The sequence below is a fragment of the Lolium perenne genome, chromosome 2 (assembly GCF_019359855.2).
Source record: "Lolium perenne isolate Kyuss_39 chromosome 2, Kyuss_2.0, whole genome shotgun sequence".
Classification (NCBI taxonomy): Eukaryota; Viridiplantae; Streptophyta; class Magnoliopsida; order Poales; family Poaceae; genus Lolium; species Lolium perenne.
In genome coordinates, this window is record NC_067245.2 from 162,046,124 (window position 1) to 162,053,355 (window position 7,232).

Sequence of the window (7,232 nt, forward strand, 5' to 3'; positions counted from 1 at the left end):
TAAAAGGCAGAATCTGTCAAAACAGAACAGTTCGTATTGACGAATTTTAAAATGGCACCAGACTTGCTCAAATGAAAATGCTCAAATTGAATGAAAGTTGCGTACATATCTGAGGATCGTGCACGTAAATTGGCTTAATTTTCTGAGTTACCTACAGGGAGGTGGACCCAGATTCGTGACAGCAAAGAAATCTGGAACTGTGCAGTAATCCAAATCTAGTACTTACTTTTCTATCAACGGCTTAACTTGGCACAACAAAACACAAAACTAAGATAAGGAGAGGTTGCTACAGTAGTAAACAACTTCCAAGACACAAAATAAAAACAAAGTACTGTAGGTAAAAACATGGGTTGTCTCCCATAAGCGCTTTTCTTTAACGCCTTTCAGCTAGGCGCAGAAAGTGTGTATCAAGTATTATCAAGAGATGAAGTGTCAACATCATAATTTGTTCTCATAATAGAATCAAAAGGTACCTTCATTCTCTTTCTAGGGAAGTGTTCCATACCTTTCTTGAGAGGAAATTGATATTTTATATTACCTTCCTTCATATCAATGATAGCACCAACAGTTCGAAGAAAAGGTCTTCCCAATATAATGGGGCAAGATGCATTGTATTCAATATCCAAGACAACAAAATCAACGGGAACAAGGTTATTGTTAACGGTAATGCAAACATTATCAACTTTACCCAAAGGTTTCTTTGTAGAATGATCAGCAAGATTAACATCCAAATAACAATTTTTCAGCGGTGGCAAGTCAAGCATATTATAAATTTTCTTAGGCATAACAGAGATACTTGCACCAAGATCACATAAAGCATTACAATCAAAATCTTTAATCTTCATCTTAATGATGGGCTCCCAACCATCCTCTAACTTTTTAGGAATAGAGGCTTCACGCTCTAGTTTCTCTTCTCTAGCTTTTATGAGAGCATTTGTAATATGATGCGTGAAAGCCAAATTTATAGCACTAGCATTAGACTTTTAGCAAGTTTTTGCAAGAACTTTATAACTTCAGAGATGTGGCAATCATCAAAATTCAAACCATTATGATCTAAAGCAATGGGATCATCATCCCCAATGTTGGAAAAAATTTCAGCAGCTTTATCACAGGCAGTTTCAGCAGTTTTAGCAGTTTCAGGTAGTTTTTCGCGCTTTGCATTCGAAGTGGAAACATTGCTAACACCAATTCTTTTATTAGTATGAGTAGGAGGTGCAGCAACATGTGTAGCATTAGCATTACTAGTGGTGGTAATAGTCCAAACTTTAGCTATATTCTTCTCTTTAGCTAGTTTTTCATTTTCTTCTCTATCCCACCTAGCACGCAGTTCAGCCATTAATCTTATATTCTCATTAATTCTAACTTGAATGGCATTTGCTGTAGTAGTAATTTTATTATGATGATTCTCATTAGTCATAACTTTCGATTTCAAAAGATCAACATCAGCAGCAAGACTATCAACTTTAGAAGCAAGTATATCAATTTTCCCAAGCTTTTCTTCAACAGATTTGTTAAAAGCAGTTTGTGTACTAATAAATTCCTTAAGCATGGCTTCAAGTCCAGGGGGTGAACTCCTATTATTGTTGTAAGAATTCCCATAAGAATTACCATAGCCGTTGCCATTATTATAAGGATATGGCCTATAGTTGTTACTAGAATTGTTCCGGTAAGCATTGTTGTTGAAATTATTATTTTTAATGAAGTTTACATCAACATGTTCTTCTTGTGCAACCAATGAAGCTAATGGAACATTATTAGGATCAATATTAGTCCTATCATTCACAAGCATAGACATAATAGCATCGATCTTATCACTCAAGGAAGAGGTTTCTTCGACAAAATTTACCTTCTTACCTTGTGGAGCTCTTTCCGTGTGCCATTCAGAGTAGTTGATCATCATATTATCAAGAAGCTTTGTTGCTTCACCAAGAGTGATGGACATAAAGGTACCTCCAGCAGCTGAATCCAATAAATTCCGTGAAGAAAAATTTAGTCCTGCATAGAAGGTTTGGATGATCATCCAAGTAGTCACCCATGGGTTGGGCAATTTTTAACCAGAGATTTCATTCTTTCCCAAGCTTGAGCAACATGTTCAGTATCTAATTGTTTAAAATTCATTATGCTACTCCTCAAAGATATAATTTTAGCAGGGGATAATATCTACCAATAAAAGCATCCTTGCATTTAGTCCATGAATCGATACTATTCTTAGGCAGAGATAGCAACCAATCTTTAGCTCTTCCTCTTAATGAGAAAGGGAACAATTTTAGTTTAATAATATCACCATCTATATCTTTATATTTTTGCATTTCACATAGTTCAACAAAATTATTAAGATGGGCAGCAGCATCATCAGAACTAACACTGTAAAATTGCTCTCGCATAACAAGATTCAAGAAAGCAGGTTTAATTTCAAAGAATTCTGCTGTAGTAGCAGGTGGAGCAATAGGTGTGCATAAGAAATCATTATTATTTGTGGTTGTGAAGTCACACAACTTAGTGTTTTCAGCGTTGGCCATTTTAGCAACAGTAAATAAAGCAAACTAGATAAAGTAAATGCAAGTAAACTAATTTTTTTGTGTTTTAGATATAGCAAACAAGATAGCAAGTAAAGTAAAACTAGCAACTAATTTTTTTGTATTTTGATTTAGTGCAGCAAACAAAGTAGTAAATAAAACTAAGCAAGACAAAAACAAAGTAAAGAGATTGAGAAGTGGAGACTCCCCTTGCAGCGTGTCTTGATCTCCCCGGCAACGGCGCCAGAAAATATGCTTGATGGCGTGTAACTCACACGTTCGTTGGGAACCCCAAGAGGAAGGTATGATGCGCACAGCAGCAAGTTTTCCCTCAGAAAGAAACCAAGGTTTATCGAACCAGGAGGAGCCAAGAAGCACGTTGAAGGTTGATGGCGGCGGGATGTAGTGCGGCGCAACACCAGAGATTCCGGCGCCAACGTGGAACCTGCACAACACAACCAAAGTACTTTGCCCCAACGAAACAAAGTGAGGTTGTCAATCTCACCGGCTTGCGGTAACAAAGGATTAACCGTATTGTGTGGAAGATGATTGTTTGCAGAAAACAGTAGAACAAGATTGCAGTAGATTGTATTTCAGTAAAGAGAATTGGACCGGGGTCCACAGTTCACTAGAGGTGTCTCTCCCATAAGACAAACAGCATGTTGGGTGAACAAATTACAGTTGGGCAATTGACAAATAAAGAGAGCATGACCATGCACATACATATCATGATAAGTATAGTGAGATTTAATTGGGCATTACGACAAAGTACATAGACCGTCATCCAACTGCGTCTATGCCTAAAAAGTCCACCTTCAAAGTTATCATCCGAACCCTCCGCATTAAGTTGCTAACAACAGACAATTGCATTAAGTATTGCGCGTAATGTAACTAGTGACTACATCCTTGAACATAGCACTAATGTTTTATCCCTAGTGGCAACAGCACATCCATAACCTTAGTGGTTCTTGTCACTCCTCCAGATTCACAGAGGCATGAACCCACTATCGAGCATAAATACTCCCTCTTGGAGTTACTAGCATCAACTTGGCCAGAGCATCTACTAATAACGGAGAGCATGCAAGATCATAAACAACACATAAGCATAGCTTTGATAATCAACATAACAAGTATTCTCTATTCATCGGATCCCAACAAACGCAACATATAGAATTACAGATAGATGATCTTGATCATGTTAGGCAGCTCACAAGATCCGACAATGATAGCACAATGGGGAGAAGACAACCATCTAGCTACTGCTATGGACCCATAGTCCAGGGGTAGACTACTCACACATCACACCGGAGGCGACCATGGCGGCGTAGAGTCCTCCGGGAGATGATTCCCCTCTCCGGCAGGGTGCCGGAGGCGATCTCCTGGATCCCCCGAGATGGGATCGGCGGCGGCGGCGTCTCTGGAAGGTTTTCCGTATCGTGGTTCTCGGTACTGGGGTTTTCGTCACGGAGACTTTTTATAGGCGAAAGGGCAGGTCAAGAGGCGGCACGGGGGCCCCACACCACAGGGCCGCGCGGCCAAGGGGGGGCCGTGCCGCCCTATAGTGTGGCCCCTCCGTGGCCCCTCTTCGTCTCTCCTTCGGACTTCTGGAAGCTTCGTGAGAAAATAGGCCCCTGGGCTTTGATTTCGTCCAATTCCGAGAATATTTCCTTACTAGGATTTCTGAAACCAAAAACAGCAGAAACAAAGAATCGGCACTTCGGCATCTTGTTAATAGGTTAGTTCCAGAAAATGCACGAATATGACATAAAGTGTGCATAAAACATGTAGATAACATCAATAATGTGGCATGGAACATAAGAAATTATCGATACGTCGGAGACGTATCAGTGGGCCTTCCATAAACCCCGGGTACCATCTTCGGCAGGCCCATTGGGGATGCCTATGTCAGTAGCCCCCGCGATTTTGCTTGAATCGAAGAATCAGGGAAAATCTCCATCTTTACAATTATCATATGATTTCTTCAAGTCTGTAACTATCTTTCATAAAACAATCGTATATTGTACAAGGATAATGGTAATTGGGGCTGGTTCATCTGACGGATCAGGTACCAATTAACTGCTCTTGTGGCAATCCCGCAAAAACCTATGTAAGAGCAAACTTTAAACCCCAAGTTTTGTGTGTTTGATGACAACACTTGAGTAATCTCACCGTGTGCCTTGAGTATCATTGTTAGATTTGCAAGAGCACGGTGACCTCGCCGGACACGTCAAGATCGGAAGACTGAAGCATAGTTGATAGGTTTTTTGGTTTTATGTGTGTTTAGCGAGGTGACATGGTTGGAGAGAAAAACGGAAGAAAACCAGTTTTAGCCAGGCCGGTACTACCGGTACCTGTAGCGGTAGTACCGCTACCCCTATAGGTACCGCCCACGGTACCGCTCTGAGTTCTGAGCTGAAATTGACCCATAGAACGAGTTGCGGTACCTCTGCAGTACCTGGAGCGGTAGTACCGCTCACGAGCGGTAGTACCGCTCACGGTACCGCCTAGGTACCGTAAACTAGTTACGGCTGTACCGCTTCGGTACCGCTTCGAGTCCAGTAAGGTTTGGACCCTGTTGCGGTACCTCGAGCGGTAGTACCGCTCTGCGTCCTTTGACCAGATCTGGGAAAATTCGAACTCAGACCGGTAGTACCGCTTCCCAGAAGCGGTAGTACCGCTTAGGCAAAAACTGGACATAATGGTTGGATTTGGAGGAGCCTATTTAAGGGCTCCTTCTTCCCCAACACGATTTATCTCTTCCCCCTCTCTCTCCTCCATTGTTGCTGAGCTTAATCCTTGAGGATCTCCTTCACCATCCAACCAATCTTGCCCAAACTTTGAGGATTGGTGGAGGAGACCCCGATCTATAGTTCTACCAAGAGAGATTTCACCAATACTAGCTATTCCTTAGTGGATCTTGGTGGTAGGGTTCCTTTAGTGGAGCATTGGAGAAGAGTTCCTTGGTGGATCATTGGAAGGGTTCCTTTGGTGGAGCATTGGAAGAGTTCCTTGGTGGAGCATTGGAAGGGTTCCTTGGTGGAGCATTGGAAGGGTTCCTTTGGTGGAGCATTGGAAGGGTTCCTATGGTGGAGCATTGGAGATGTGCAGCTATGGAGTCTAGCTTGGTGATGTACTAGCTCCATAGGGTGTTGGGAGCATCCTTGGTGTGGAGCTCGCCCCAACCTTGTGAAGGAATCACCGCCTCGACCGGTGCCTTAGTGGAAGAGGGAGAGCACCTTCGTGGAGCTCTCTCGAGGAAGAAGGTGAGGCCTTCCTTCGTGGTGTGGCCGTCTAGTCTCTTGTGTGAGACTAGCACCTCCTCAACGCAGACGTACTTCCTATTGTGGAAGGAACTGCGGGAAACAAACCTCGACTCGCCTCGCGCCCCCGGTTGTCTCGCTCCTTACTCTCGTTATCTTGTTGATTCCTTTACTTGTTGCACTTGTCCGATATTCATTGTAGGATCACCCCTATTGCTAAAGTTCTCACCTTTACCTTCCGTTGCATAAAAATTGAAAAAAGGCTAAAACTTGCCGTAGCGCCATTCACCCCCCCCTCTTGTTCGCTACGATCCATTCAAGTGGTATCAGAGCGAGGTTTTCTTGCTCGGGCTCTACCGCCTAAGAAATGGCCGAACAAGAGGCGGATAAGAATGGGTCACCTTCCCTTGTGCCACCCGCTCCATCATCGCCCATCGATTCCACGATGGCTACATTGGATGACCTCAAGAAATTGGAGTCATCCATCGTTGCCCAAATGAAGGCGATGATGATGGAGTTGGTTGTACAAAAACCAAACCCTCCACCAAAAGCAAGTGCCGAGGATCCCCCACCAAAAGCTAACCCCCTTCCTCTTGTTGATTTTGTCGCGCAAGCGACAAAAGATCCACAAAAGGAAGGGCTTGGGAGACCGGCACTTCAACAAAAGGGAAGGATGATGAGACACCGGTTGCAGAACATCTAGGGGGTTATCATGCGGTGCCACCACCAAATGATTACACCATAAACGTTCCAATACCAATGCCGCATATATTTTCGCATGGTTCACCACCGTTACTTGAGTCAAACAACTTTGAGAATTGGCAATTCTTAATGCGTTCTTGATACGTCTCCAACGTATCGATAATTTCTTATGTTCCATGCCACATTATTGATGTTATCTACATGTTTTATGCACACTTTATGTCATATTCGTGCATTTTCTGGAACTAACCTATTAACAAGATGCCGAAGTGCCGATTGTTTGTTTCTGCTGTTTTTGGTTTCAGAAATCCTAGTAAGGAAATATTCTCGGATTTGGACGAAATCAAAGCCCAGGGGGCCTATTTTTCCACGAAGCTTCCGAAGTCCGCAGACGAAACAAAGGGGGGCCTCAGGGTGCCGCACCCCTAGGGCGGCGCCCCCCCCGCGCCGCCCTGTCATCTGGGGCCCCTGTGCCCCCTCCTGACTTGCCCTTCCGCCTACTTAAAGCCTCCGTGACGAAACCCCCAGTACCGAGAGCCACGATACGGAAAACCTTCCAGAGACGCCGCCAACGCCGATCCCATCTCGGGCGATCCAGGAGATCGCCTCCGGCACCCTGCCGGAGAGGGGAATCATCTCCCGGAGGACTCTACGCCGCCATGGTCGCCTCCGGTGTGATGTGTGAGTAGTCTACCCCTGGACTATGGGTCCATAGCAGTAGCTAGATGGTTGTCTTCTCCCCATTGTGCTATCA